Source organism: Copadichromis virginalis, linkage group LG12, assembly GCF_057382275.1.
Source record: "Copadichromis virginalis isolate Kocher_CV1m ecotype Utaka linkage group LG12, C_Virginalis_male_GT1.1, whole genome shotgun sequence".
Classification (NCBI taxonomy): domain Eukaryota; kingdom Metazoa; phylum Chordata; class Actinopteri; order Cichliformes; family Cichlidae; genus Copadichromis; species Copadichromis virginalis.
Window position 1 is genome coordinate 556347 of NC_140629.1, and position 15063 is coordinate 571409.

The 15063-nt window shown below is 46.0% G+C and overlaps 1 long non-coding RNA gene and 1 pseudogene across 1 annotated transcript; both read left to right on the forward strand.

Moving 5' to 3' along the window:
• The first annotated feature begins 2986 nt into the window (after positions 1-2986).
• Positions 2987-4726, forward strand: LOC146696166 (ribosomal biogenesis protein LAS1L-like; annotated as a pseudogene).
• A 1902-nt stretch (positions 4727-6628) lies between these two features.
• Positions 6629-11357, forward strand: LOC146696167 (uncharacterized). The gene is made up of 2 exons (XR_014923165.1): positions 6629-7024; positions 9658-11357. It is a non-coding gene; the product is annotated as an uncharacterized LOC146696167 (long non-coding RNA).
• The last annotated feature ends 3706 nt before the right edge of the window (positions 11358-15063 follow it).

The following is a 15063-nucleotide window of genomic DNA, read 5'->3' on the forward strand; positions in this document are numbered from 1 at the left end:
ATGTGAAAAAAAAATGTATCAGAAGTTTCAAATGTTACTCACTTTCCAATCTCCGAACAATTCTGGGAGTCTGCGGCCACTGCAGCTTTTGAGAAACGGCAATTAGGGTCCTCGTCGTCCGACGGGGCAACCTGACCTTTACTTTTACATAACCATACCCCTAACCAAATACCACCAACTATTGCACAACCAAAAAAAAAAAAAAACAAATCCAGAAGATGGCGTGACCGTTTGGGCTGCATATTTTGGGACACCAAGAGAAGCAAGGTAGTGTCACCATAACCCCCTTGGGGCTATTAGGAGTCGTATTTGCCCCCTCAGTGTTCTTGCTGGTGCGGAAAGTACCACGCTCCTCGTCTGACTCAGACATCGCTGTTTTCTTCTCTGCGTAACCGTCAGTAGTTCACTTCCTCTGAAAGTTTACCGCTTGTTGATGATTCCCCAGACAGCACAGCTACGTGTTGCGCACATATTTCCGCTGTGTGGGCACTGATAGGCGCAGTGGCGTGTCTAGAAAATTTTTGTTGGGGGGGCCAGGTAGGGGCACAGATTTGGAGAAGGGTGGCAGATTTAATTGGCAGATAATGTTTTAAAAAAAAATTCTACCAACCCTTAACCATAATTCAATAATCCTATAAACCTAATATCCAAATGCACTTTTAACTCTTATTAGAATGAGATTTTAACCACTACGGTGCAAAGTTTTTAGATACTGCGTTGATAAAGTACAAGAGATACAATCAGTGCTTTGTCAGTGTTTACTCAGCATTCAAGGACAGCAATATTTGCATAGTATTTTTACTGACATATACTGCACATATGTTTTGGGCAAAAACATTTTTGAATATTAAAATACGAACATTTGTAGCAAACAATTGACAAATTAGCCATTCCAATGCAAAACTTTCTCTGCCTGTTAAAAAAAGAAGATAATCTTCTCACAAACTGGTGTTTGATTTTGAAACAGGAAAAAAGTGGAGAAACAACTGAAAAGACTAATATTTGAATAAAACCTGAAAGCAAGTAAATACTTTCTATGCTGCCTTATGGTAAACTTTGGTAATATTGATAAAGAACAACACTGGCTGATGATGAAATACATTCAGCTGGCATGGTGACACTGCCAGTATAACCTGCAGGGCTGGACTGGGACAGAAAATCGGGCATTTTGACTACAGACCGACCCACCAGGTATTAAAGCCATAAAGCCTTTGAATGAAAACAAACCCTGTTGTGACAGTGATGTACAGTCTTTTTGGTATATGTATGATTTCTATACATTTTACGTCAGATAAAAACTTTGGTTGTAAGATTTAGATAATTATTTAATAAAAGCTAGATATTTTAAATGAGAATAGGAAAGAAAAGTATTTCTTTGTGCCCCCTTTCCCTGTTAATGCCCTACCTGGCCCCCTGGCAAAACTTTGCTAGACCCGCCCCTGCACAGTTACCAGCTGTCAGCTACATAAAAAAGGATCCTGGTGGGTGGTCTTCACGTTTCCCTCTCACCAGATATCCAAACCGACATCATGACCAGCAGCTTTACAGCTGTGGCTCCAGCAAACATCAGCTGATACTAGAAATTAATATTAAATAAATTCTAACAACAGCCGATCAAGCTTAAACGTGCTGCTGTTGTTTAGCGCGACATCTGCTGGTTTCGTCTTTCTGGCGCAAAGTGGGCGATAAACAAACAAGAGAGAAAAGCCGATCAGCTGATCATCGATCAGTTTCATGATTGAAGTAGCAACAGGAGAGGGAGGATGAGAGAAGAGGCAGCTGTGCAGCGTAAAGACAGAATAAATCCAGCTTTGTGTCTTTTTCCATTCTAGCTGAAGTTCGGGACAAACTGCGTCTCTTCTCAGCTCAACACGAAACGTGTAATATTTTCTCTGATTGAGGGACCATTCCATTTTTTTAAGGAGCCGTTGGCAACTCTACTAACTAACCTTATGAATAAAATAAAGTTCACTATCAGTAACATCATAGCAACCGAACAGCTGTATAAAAACTCCAAGCTGGCTAGAACGCAGTATGAGTTATTGCAACTGACAGTAAAAAGTCAGCACAACGAAAATAAACTCCACCTAAACTTAGTTCATATCTGACCCAGATAGACTGCAGGTCATAACTTCTTACCTGAAGTTCAGTTCACCTGACACTCGGACTGGCGGCTGCCTCGGGGCTCTCCTCCTGCCTCCCCTTCCCTCATCCACCTGCTGCCTCTGTGGAAGCCCCGCCATAGCCACCACCAAACAACGGAGTTATTTCTACACATCGACCTGCATCTGGCCAATCCACCACCTCTCATTGTTCATGCCGTTACAAAAAAAATAAAAAATAAGTCAAATAAGCCCGATGGCCAGTCCAGCTATGTTAACCTGCAACCAAATCTGCAGCTCCATACAGCAATGTTACGACTTAGATTACATCTTATAACTCATAACTCTTATGTTAGCTCCCCTCTGTAGCATACTGTCTGAAATATTCCACGGCTGCAATAATTCTTTAAGTGTTATTTTTTCCTTGGTATTCTAATTTCGCCGAAGTTTACTAAACTCAACAAACTTAATATTACTTACCGGGACATTTATTCTGTCCTCATTTTCTTTCACCGAAAAATTGTTTCCTGCAGTGACGTCTTTCGTGCTTGGCTCTCCTACCTTTGCTAACGTGATGCACATAGCGCAGAAGCCGATGCTGCATTCACTTACACTCGGATATCTGAGCGTCACCGTGAAAACATAATCGGACATTTGATATTTGATTGAATTTTATTGTTTTGCCTTTGGGGTGGCACCTGGGGTGGCCAGTCTGGTTGGGGGGGTGGCCTGTGCCCCCCCAGGCCACCCCGCTGGACACGCCATTGACCATAGCCAAAGAAAGCTCGTTTATGACCAGCATCATGTAAATAAGCGCTCTGTAGAACCATCGCTCCATCCTCCAATCCAGCAGGTGGCGTCAGCGTGCCCGCAGGGTGAACGTCAGCCACAAACGAAGCCGAAGAAAACGTTAGCGTCATTTCCTGGTTGCTGTGCGACAAGCAACTGTAAAACTCGAAGCTCTGAACGCGGTCCTCTGTCATATAAATCTGCGAGTGGTCTCTGCGTGAGGCGAGCGGCTTTTCCCGGTGAGTGAGAGATTGAGCGTGAGGTCCGGAGCGCGCACAATGAATAAAAAGGGCTCTGAGAAAACACGCCATGTGGTAGCCTGGCTTAACAAAGCGGAGTGGGATCAGGTTCGGGACTACCTTTACTCGATGGACTCCTCTCTGCAGAGGTTTGCGTTAGAGAGGATATCGGCTTGGAGGGCCAGGTGCGCTGATAGTTTTCCCGTGGCCGTGGACTGCACAGCAGACCTCGTGCGCTGCCAGGTGCGGGACCGGTCCGGACAGCTTACCGGAGATGACTTGACCCTGATGTACGGGACGGCCCTGGTAAGATTTGTTAATCTTATCACGGATCGCCAGCAGGGGAGAAAGGCCCAGCCGCTGAGGCAACTGGCTGGAAACTTGAACATCCCCGAGTGGGTGGTGGATCTGAGGCACGAAATCATGCGTGGGACTCTTCCTTCTTTGAAATGGTGCCGAAAGGGATGTAAGGTGGCCCTGGAGTGGCTCCAGCAGGAGTTTTGGTCCAGACAGCTGGGAGGAGGCCCCGATGAGCAGCTCGTTGCCAGGCAGAAAGAAGTGGATGCCTGCAGAAACGCTCGGGAGCTGCTGATCTCTTTTCAGAAGGACCAGTACCAAGCTTTTGATGATGGGTCTCCTGAAGACAAGGGGAAGAGCTTGTGGCAGGCCCCCTTAGCAGACATGAGTTCGTTGCTGGGTGAGATCAAGCAGTTTGCACTGGGGTCCAGGGAGCTGTTGATTGATGTGCTGCTGGAAGACGGTTTTCTTGTTCCTACCATGGAGCAGCTGGAAGCATTAGGCTGTGCAACATCTGACAGTGCCAGTCCCACTGAGCCCAGAGTCCCACAAACCTTCCTGCGCTTTTGGCTGCCCCTGCTAAAGATGCTTAACTCTTCGTCTTTCATTCACCTCTTCCTGGAGAAGCTCTTTGTGGAACTGAAGCTGCTCAGCAAAGAGCCCAACGGTCACAGGTGTTTCTATATTTCTGCATGGATTTCAGAAGTCTTCCTCTGCAACAACAACAAATTTGAATATCATTTTGAGACAAGGTTGCAGAAGAAAGCCAGAATGAAGGACAGGATTTTCATCGACCGCATCAAGCTGAGGTGGCAGCAGCTTCTCTCTGCATGTCTGGATGCCCCCTGCATCAGCACACCTCACCTGATCCAGCTAGTCCTGGATGACATGGAGCATCCCCCCCCTCAGGAAACCAGAGAGAAGCTGTTCCAGCTCTGCTCCATCTACACACAGACAGAGCGCTCAGAGGCCAGCACACCTCTGCAGCAGCAGCAGCCCATATATACTGTGAGTATGCTGCTGGACCAGATGCAACACTCCTCACCGATGGACTCGGAGAGAAGTGAGGAGCGCAAATGGGCAGACGTGCAGGCTGAAAGAGCACTTGCCCTCAGACACGTAGCAGCATCCCCGGGGCCTCGGCTCCAGCCCGGCCAGCTGAGGGCCTCCTCTGGAGCAACAGCGAGCTCAACAAACTGAAATGTGGACTGAAGCTTTTTTAAGTTACTTGTGTTATTTTTGTTACTTGTGTTATTTTTTGTTTTATGTTAAATGGTAAATGTTTTATGTTAAGCACAAGATTGTTGTTGTTGTTGTCATTCCAGCCTCCGCTGACTCTTGTTGTGCTAGAAGCAGTTTTGAAGCAAAAATACAATATTCAGAAGACAAAATGTTGTGGAATTTTAACCATGAGCACAGTGCAGGTTCAGCAGTTGTGATTGTTTCTGTCCAGTCGAGCTCGTTAACTAAACATGTTGGCAGAAGCAGAAATAAAACTTTCAGAAGACAAAATGTTCTGATTTAAAGAAGGACCAAAGGAAGGAAAGCATAGGTTTTGATTAAGTCTGATAAACTAGAATTATAAGGTATTGTTACATTAAAAGGAGCAAAATGAAATAAAAAGGCTATATCAAAAACAGGTTATAACATAGGAAATGTGAGGTTTTAAAATGAAGTTAGTGTCAGCGTTTTAAGAGAGTGGTAAAATGATGAGTAACGTTGAAGAATATATATAAATACAAGTCTATAAGTCAAGAACATAATTAGGATAAGGCTTTTGATTAAAGAGTCCCAACTATGATAAGTTAGGGAGATGCAGGAAAAGGTGTTTTGTTTCCTTTGCAGAAGATCTCGGCGACCACAGGGGGTGAGGATCCTGGAGGCCCGAGGCCGGATGGACCACAAGAGAGGGTCAGAGCGAGGACACAATGTATTGCGACCTCTGGTGTACCAATCGTCGTCATCGTCACCATTGCATTAATAATATAATCTGCAGCATTGATATTGCATTCAGAGGTTTAAACAGTGTGTGTCTTTCAGAAAGACTAAGTTGCAGAAAGTTTGCATTAATGAAAGCAGAGTCTAAGTTATTCTGAGGAGCAGGTTAGACGAGGCTATTTGATGAGCCTCTGGTCTGGTGGAAGGTCAGAAGTGCAACGGGTGAGATGAGAGAGCATTTGAGGACGACATATACACACACACACTTAGTTAGAGAGAATCATTTATAGGTGAGAGGTTAGTTATGTTTACTCGCAACTGTGAAAGAGGAACAGTTTCTTGTTGTCTCGGCAAGAAAGAGGAAATACCTGGTGTGAATACGTATGAATGGACGGTGACTGGACGGACGAACTGAACTAAGGTTGGACCAACTGGACACTGAGGTAAAGACTGGACTAAGGCTAAGCACATGACTGATGACTGTTCTGTTTTAAGTTCATTTTCATGACATAGATTGGATCATGAGTGGGGAAAACTGAGCATTTTTAGTTTTGTACATTATTTTGACACATGAAATGTGTCAAAATAAAGGGGGGATTTAAGGTTTAAGTTGAAATGGGTTTAGGATCATTTTAGGACTTTTGGGGTGTTTGATGATTTAGATATGGTAAAACTGAGGCAGACATTGTTATTTTCATGTTTAAGTTGAAGGATTAAAATGAACTGAATCCTGGTTAGAAGATAAACTCTTTACACACATAAAGAGCATTTAGATTAAGTAAAGTTAATATAAAGGATAGAGCCCAGAACATGATATCTTGAACCAACTTTGAATAATTAAGGGAACATTAGATGAACACAGTAGATTAGTGAGGTGTACCAGAGAGAGGCTTTTTGTTTTCTATCCTTTACAGGAGAACATTCCAGTAACACAGCGACCACAGGGGTGGCAAGAATCTCCAGTTTCGCAAACAGGTCACATCTGGATTACACGCTGTGGACAGGGCGACCCCGGAGGCAAAGGTGGTGTGGCTGAAGGTGCTCAAACGCAAGTGGAAGGAGCCACGCTGGACTGGTCCATACGAGGTCGTTGCCAGGACAACTACAGCAGTCCAACTGAAAGGGAAGGGCGACACCTGGTATCACTGGTCGCAGTGTGCACCAGCACATGAGAGCTTGGTTGAGGAAGAGGCTTCAACCAACACAGGTGTCAACAAACAGAGGCAGAATAAACCCTCTCACCTGTGCAACAGGTCATTCAGTAGTCCACCTGGAAGGCTGAAGAAAGAAGAGCAGCAGCGGAGAAGGTCGTCACGCCATCAGAAAGGGGCAGTGATAAGTTAAAGGGTCCACAAAGAGGGGAGTTTCAGTCCAGAATCTAAAATCTATATAACAAGTCTAGAATACAAAGTTTATATAACATGATGCAAACAACCGAATCAGAGACACGTAATGGGAAGAAACGTATTAAAATGTTCCTTACAACTACATGTGTATTATATGCGATAATAGTAACCATGGCTCTGTTGTCTTTTGTCTGTATTTTGCAAGGCACTCCGGACCCCTTGTCTGAACACGGAGGCCAGTCCAGCCCAGCAGTTCCTGAGACTGTAGGTCCTAAAACAGGATCGCTAGAAAGACAAAAGCGCGAGGGGTCAGGTAAAGGTGATGAATGTCTCAGCAGAAATAATGGCATAGAGTTGAACTATGTTAAAGGGTCTACCAGCTCATTCATGTTAGATTTGTGTGACGTCATTAAATGTACAGGAGCCAGTAGTAGATGGAAAGTGTCAGACAACAGTGGGACCATTTATGCCAAAACAAGATAACTATGCATGTTTTAAGTTCTCTACTGATAATGAAAAGTACAAGGTGGGAGAGATCGATCCAACTTGGTGTGCCGTCACACTTCAGGGACGAACCACCAACAATGTAAGCGGCCCTAGCACGGTAATTGGAACCTGGGCAGGAAGTGGGCTCTATTATTATTGTGGGGAAAATACTCTGTTGGTTCATGTTCCTATAGGAAGCGTAGGGACATGTGCGATGGTGCGATTAGGAGCTCCACTCATGCTGATTGGGAATCAGGTAAAGGCTATTCCACAACGCAACACACGTACTCTAGCCGCCAGACGTCTTTTTTTTTTATTTTTTTATTTTTTTATTTTTTTTATAAATGACATCAGAAACAGCAGTATGCGACATTACGTGATGGCAGAGCTTCAGTTCATCCTTTGTCATTTTTTTTTTTTTTTTTTTATAAATAGGACAGGGGGAATGAATGAGAGAAAGAGGGGGAGAGAAAGAAAGAAAACCAAAGGGGAGAAGAGACGGTGAGAGGGGGGGGGAAGAGAGAGAAAAAAAAAAAAAAAAGAACTCCTGGGTCACCTGTATGGAGAAAAAAAAAACAAACAAACAAAAAAAACAAACAGAGGAGACAGCAAACAACAAAGAGCAACATAATAATAGAGAAAACAAAGCACCATCACAATAAACTAGCTAGTCATAGATATCAATATTTACTAAATAATAAACGATATTGTGCAGCACGCAAGATAGACAGCGCACAGTGTGCTTTGAGGCAGCAGCCAAGAAAGCTTTAGTCCGCGTCTGTGAATACCCATGTGTGCATACCTGTGTGGATCAGCATGCTTGTATTCCAAAGGTTTCTCCATGTAATGATCTGCTAGGGAGTGTGGGGGGGCCACAGCCCCGTCCTCCAGGGTGTGAAGCGGGTATGGAGGAGATCAAAACTCCAGACATCCAGAGGCCCCCAGAACACAAGAGACCATGGAAGACCAACAGAGGGGCAGCCGCGCCACTGTTCCAGTAAGAGCTGAGGAGAGTCCCAGATGAGGGCTCGCCCAGCAGCCGCGGAGCAGAAGTCAGGGGGAGTTGCAGTGACGCGCCCGTGAGCTCCGCCGGCCCCCAGCTGTGCCTGAGTGACCGAGCCCCAGGCCGAGAGGCCGGGGGCACCCCACCTCCAAAGGGGCCCGAGCGAGCCCCAGGCCCCGACAAGCGGCCGCCAAGGAGTGAGCCGGTGTGTACCCGGACGCCCACCCCCAGACACAAAGAACCACCAACACACCGACACCTGAGGGAGTCCGCCACCGGCAGGGGAAGTGGTGGTGGGTGGAGATAGGCCTCCAAACCTTGGAGGGCCTGAGGTGTCCCCAGAGAGGTGGCGTCTGATACCCAACCTGACATATAGACACAGACATACAGGCACACACAGACACAAACATCCATTCCCACCCTCATGCTCTCATATGCACTCACTCCACACTCAACCAACGTGGAGACAGACATAAAGAGACGCTGTACACACAATCACACTCCCCAAGCGTACTCTACAAACCGGGTCTAGGTACCCTTGCCCCTGGAGGGGGGAATTGCACCCAGACCCAGGTGGTGTTACCCTTTTCCCTGCGGTGGGGGGAGGCAGACCACCCCGACTCCGCAGCAGCAGGGAGGCCCCACACCCCAGACCGCAGTCGGACGGCCAACTCCTCCTACTAGCCCTCCCGCTCCAGCAGGCCGCAGAGAATGGGAGTGGGAGAAGACTCCAAACCTCCCTCCACCCGCTCATTGTAGTGTTGATGCATATGTGTTCTAAGGTGCAATTAAAACCCAGGAGGGCATGGAGCTACCTGCCAAGGAGCAGCAGGTAAGCGCATAGTCCCTCCTGCTAGCCTTCAATGACTAAGTGTATTTAAAATTGAGAGGTGGGCAACGACGTCAGGGGTGAGGTGTACACCCTGATGGTAATTTGGACTCCGTGATTGTGCCCACCCCCAAGATCCTATATGTATGTGTAATGAGAGTGTGAATAATGTGAATGTCTAAGTTGTGGGATAAAATTGAGGCAGAGGCAGCCAGAAGGGGACGGGGGGGGGGGGGGTAGCCTCCTCTGCACCCTGGTGACATACCCCCACTCCAAGGCCCTGCATGTGTGGGTGGTTGTGGTGGAGCGGGAAGAGGGAGGCAGCTGGAGATGGGGAGGGAAGGAAGGGAGGGGCAGGTAACCCCTCCCTGGGGCCAGCTCCCCCGCTGACCCCAGTAGGCACTCCCACCCTCCGCGACCCGCCAGGGAAGGGGGGCCCAGGCCCATCAGACCGGGGCCCAGTGCAGTAGCGCCCTCCGGCTCCACAGAGCCCTGGACAGTCCACCCAACCCCACCACAGAGAAAACTGCACCCACCCCACCATCCACACATCTTCCAGACTACATAAGACGGTAAACGCCCAGGCTGAGATCTTCCTCCACCTCTCCTGTATCTCCCCCTCCTGCAGAGAGTTCCTGAAGAGAAGAAAGCTCCTGCAAGATGTGACCATCCCCCCCACCAGTTGAAGAGCCCCCCAGGCGGCTCGACGCACCGGCGGCACCCTGCTCCAGGGCCGGGCCCCCATGCACCCACCTGCCCACAACCCCGGCAGCACACCAACCAGGACCCAAGCCCCCGAGGCCCGGCCCGGGCCCCAGCCCAGAGACGGGGCCGCCAGACGTCTGAGACATGTTTTGGTCAAAAGAGGGACCCAAGGTACACATGCTTATGATCCTCGCCTGAACTCGCCTAGGGGAGTTGGGTAACACCTAATAAGAATGTTGACCGCATTAACTATGTTCATTACAATCTGCTGAGACTTTCTAACCTAACCAGGGACGCCATGATGGGGTTCGCAGAACAATTGGGTCCAAGTTCTCTGATGGGAGTTCAAAATAGGATGGCGCTTGACATGTTATTGGCAGAGAGGGGAGGTGTGTGCTCGATGTTTGGAGATATGTGCTGCACGTATATCCCCAATAATACTGCCCCAGGTGGCTCAGTAACCCGAGCTCTGCAGGGCCTGAAAACTTTGTCTAAAACCATGCATGAGCACTCAGGGGCCTGTTCTTCGTACCGCGCTAAGTGAGTTAGCTGGATGAGATTGTTGACGATTTCGTGTGATCCTGGATCGTTCGGTTCCCCGAAGCCCATCCGGGACTTGCTGTCATAGCAACAGAGCCGTAAGCGTAAACCTGCTGGGGAGCAGGTTTACTTTATGTAAACAGGATTAGATCGCGGCCACGCAGGTATGTCCGCGTCATTCATACGAAAGCAACAGCGATATTCCACCACTGTTTCACCATAAATAAATAACATCAATGTAACTAAAGATAATGCAGCACTTGATCCTTTTATTGATTTCACACAGATACATACAGGTCATTCCCTAAAAAAGGGAAATGTACTATTAACATTCTATTACATGTATGTGATTATTACAGATGTAATTCATATTTCAGAGTAGTAATTGTAAATTACTTCGTGTAATCAAGATGAGAGACCACGGCTATAAAAGCGAAGGTGGATTTGGGAAGTCTGTCGCAGTCATATCCTGTCCGTTTACGCGAGCAACCCATTGCGGAAGGTGCAAGATTGATAAGGAGAGTCCTCAGAATTCAGCGTATATTGCGGGACAGACAGGATCCTTTAGCTCAGCGCGACAGTGTGCTCATAGAGAGATATCGATATTCCCGTGAGGGTATTATTTACTTAACCAACTTGTTGACGAGGGGGTGCAGGACCACCACCTGTCTTTTTTTTTGCTCTGCCCTTTTCTTGGTTGCTGTTATGAACAAACAAACAGAGTATTCCAGGGTCTCTTTCCAAGAGACGACAAGCAATATAAGTGATAAATATTACCATTCTGTAGAATATTCTTATATTTCACTTTTACTTGTTCCCATGTTCTAGTGGGTCCTGTTGTGGCTCTAATGTGAAAGGGGATATAATATAACATATTATAATATAATATAATGTGATGTACCCTTGTTTGCACGAATTGAACTTTTGTCCATCTGTCACCCTGTATTTTTGAACTGTATTGACGTAGGTGTGATATGTTATCCTATAAAACCAGAACCCAGTGTATTTTTGTCAGAGCAACCCATTCTGTATGCTGACGGTTGGTTGTTCTCCTGTGATAATAAAACTCATCGTTTGATTGCACTTTTCCGGAGCCTCCGTTGTTTTTTGTCTGGTCTGAAGTTGATCGATTTCGCAACAGTATGCACAAATATGACCCAAGATGGGACTCGCCAACCTGGATTGACTCAATAGGAGTTCCCAGGGGAGTTCCAGATGAGTATAAGTTAGTTAATCAGATAGCGGCCGGCTTTGAAAGTGTGTTTCTATGGATAACTCCGAATAAAAATGTCGATCGCATTAACTATGTCCATTATAATGTGTTGAGACTCTCTAATCTCACTAGGGACGCGGTAGAAGGCCTTGCGGAACAATTAGGCCCGACGTCGTTAATGGGAATCCAGAATCGAATGGCCCTGGACATGTTGTTGGCTGAGAAAGGTGGTGTCTGTGCCATGTTTGGGGACATGTGTTGCACGTTCATACCCAACAATACTGCACCAGACGGTACGGTTACTAGGGCGCTTGAGAGTCTGAAAATGTTATCTAAAACCATGCATGAGCAATCAGGTGTGAACACTGGACCGGGAGACTGGTTCACGTCTGTCTTTGGGCAATGGAAGAGTGTTGTTATGTCTGCCATGTTTTCTTTTGTTGTTTTTCTTGTCATATTGATGATTGGATGTTGTCTCATCCCTCTGGTCCGGCGGCTTTTAGTAAAGATGCTGGAGAGAGCCCTGAGCTCAGGCTCAGCAGGTTCAGCTGCGCCGGAGTCCATGATGCCTTTGAGGGAGATTGTAGGCTGGACGGAGGAGTGAGACAAATCCTGGTGTAAGTTGGGCTCGCAAGCGAGCCCAAGAGGAGGAGTTGTCAAGAAAAACATGTAATTTCACTGCCATTATTTCATTATTATTTCATTAGTCTGCATCACTTAGTATCAGTTGATCATCACCATTATCATGTATCATTTATCATTTAGTAAATCTGCTTAATCTTGTATTCCAGAGCACGCAGAATAAGACACATTCCTCTGTAATATTCTATTATGCAAAAACCACCAGCATCTCTGTGGCTCCAGGCGGCCCAAAGTAAAGTCAGATGAGGACAGCGACCTTTTGTTGGCCTGGACAGACAATCTCACAAACTGCACACTCGGACACACAATTGTTTAGACCAGATGTTTTCCCTCATCCATATCTGGGAACATAAAGCCTGAGAAAGTGTTAGGTTTCTGAGAAGCTGAGTTCTAGGAAATGTTCTGACGTCATATTAGGCTATAAAGCTTTCTGTAACGAGCAGAGAAGATCGAAGACCGGCTTCCCACACTGTATAACTGTGTGTGTTTAATAAATCACTTTTTGGACACTTCTGGGGACTCTGTCTGTGCTTATTTTTCCTTCCAAATAAAAAGAACCTTTACAAAAGAACTGTGCATTTCGTGTTGTTAAGACTGTTTCATCTGGGACCATTTTGCAATCTAACGCAAGCTTAATTAAGGATTCTGTTTGTTTTATTCCTTCTAAGCCCAAATGAATTTCTTGTGAATCTGTCTACTGTGAGCCTGGTGATTTTGTTACTGATGCCTGACTGCCAACTGTATAAAACAAAAAACTACACACAATATTCGAAGCACATAGCGCACAGTCGTAAATTCACCCTAATTTTGGTATGATCTGAGCTCAGGCACTGGGTGACTGAGCATAGCACTTACGCATGTGAGCGAGGGGGGAGAAACTGCTGCAGGAGAAGCGTAGACAGGCAGACAGAGGAGAGCTTAAGTTTGACCAGGTACCAAAGCAAATCATTCATACTGTACAAATAATGTAAATATGACGGTGTATCACAAAAGATTGATATCAAACTGATCACTTGACCCATATTACGTTACTTGCTCTTGGAGTGAATCAACAAATGGGGAAATGAAAATCCGAACAACAACAATGATGTTTTTTTAGAGAGTCTTAGCTTACATGTGTGTTTATTTCATATTTTCAGTTGTTTCCCTCCACGGCTAAACAAAGCACTGTAATCGGTTTCAGTTATGTACTGATGAACACAACAATTGACATAAGTGGCTTCTTTCAAAGAAAAAACTCAGGTAGATTTTATTTTATATATTATGCTTTGTATGTTGTTCAGTATATTTCTATGCAAAACAAGAGGAATTTCAATACACAGCAGTATATTCACAGCTGAAACCAGATATTTACATACACTTTAGGGAAAAAACATAAAAACATTTTTTTTTCTGTTAAACATCAATTTAGAGTGAACTTGCAACTAGAAGATCACTGGCTGCTCTCTGCCCAGCATGGAGGTCACTGCAAACTCTCGGTACCTCAGCAGAGCTGGCAATATCATCAAGGACTACTCTCACCCCAGCAACCAACTGTTTGAACTATTACCGTCAGGCCGACGGTACAGGTCACATAAAACCAGGACAAACAGATTCAGGGATAGCTTCTTTCCCAGAGCTATCACCGTAGTAAATAAGAACAAAAACAATTGAACCTATTCCATACCGTCACTGTCATTATATTATGCTGCTATTCATACTGTCATTATATTAATGCTGCTATCCTGTATATATTGTACAAACTATTGTTTGAGTACTTACGATTGTTTTTTTGTACTTTTTATATTTTACATTTATATTTATTATTGAAACTTGCACCAAGGGAGTGGCACTCCAATTTCGTTGTACTCTGTACAATGACAATAAAGGCTATTCTAACTTGTTTTGTTTTAGATAAATAAATATTGAAATATCTTTTGAATTAGTTAAATGTCAGAATATAGAGAGAGAGAGAGCTGTCTATTATTTATCACTTTCATCAAATTTAGGAGTACATATACACTAAGTTTATTGTTAATTAAGAAGAAAACTGCAGATGATTGCATTCTGATCTTAAGCAGCCTCTGATAGGTTAGTAGAGTCGGATTTTTTAGTAGAGTCCTCTGTCCTCTGCTGGATGTGTTGGAGAACACTTTCAGCCCTCTGAGGACTGCATACCACTGCCTGAGCCAAGCCAATGTGCCACTAAGCTCCAGCCAGTGTCCACACTGCCAGAGGTCTCCACACATGCTGGTTCGGTGTCTGTCTCCGCTGAAGGGTCAGAGGAACCCGTTTGAGCTGTCTGTCTCGGCTGGAGGGCCCAAGGGGCCCATTCAGCCACCTGTCTATGCTGAAGGGTCAGAGACCTGTTCGGCCTCCTGTCTCCTTTATAGTCGAAAAAGATGTGCTCCTGGTGCACTGGCCATTGCTGCTACTCAAATCGAGCGTGGACCTGGACCTCCAGCAGGCCCCGGGGACCTACGTCACACCTTGCTCTTGTCTCCCTTACAGCTGAAAAAGGTCCATGCTTGTGCCCTGGCCCTTCTGAAATTCCCTCTCCATTTAGCCGAGGCAGTGAGTCGGCCTCCTGTCTCCCTTACGGTCGAAAAAGATGTGCTCCTGGGCGCACTGGCCCTGCTGCTACTCACATCGGGTGTGGCCCTTGCCCTCCAGCAGGCCCCGGGGACCCACATCCTCCCCTGCTCTACTCCCCCACTAGCTTCTTCTCCTGCAGTTACCCTCCACCACATATCCAGCACATATCCAGCTAACCCTAACCCACTACAATTCGTCCTGATTGTAGCACAAGTGGAACCAATAAGCAGGATTCATTGGCAAGCAGACAACCAGTTCCAACTACTGGGAAGAACCAGTGCGATGCATTTTGTGGTACGCGTCGTGGTAGCTCCTGCTAGGATTTAGGACAGACCTGAGGCTGATGAGAAGGATCTGGGT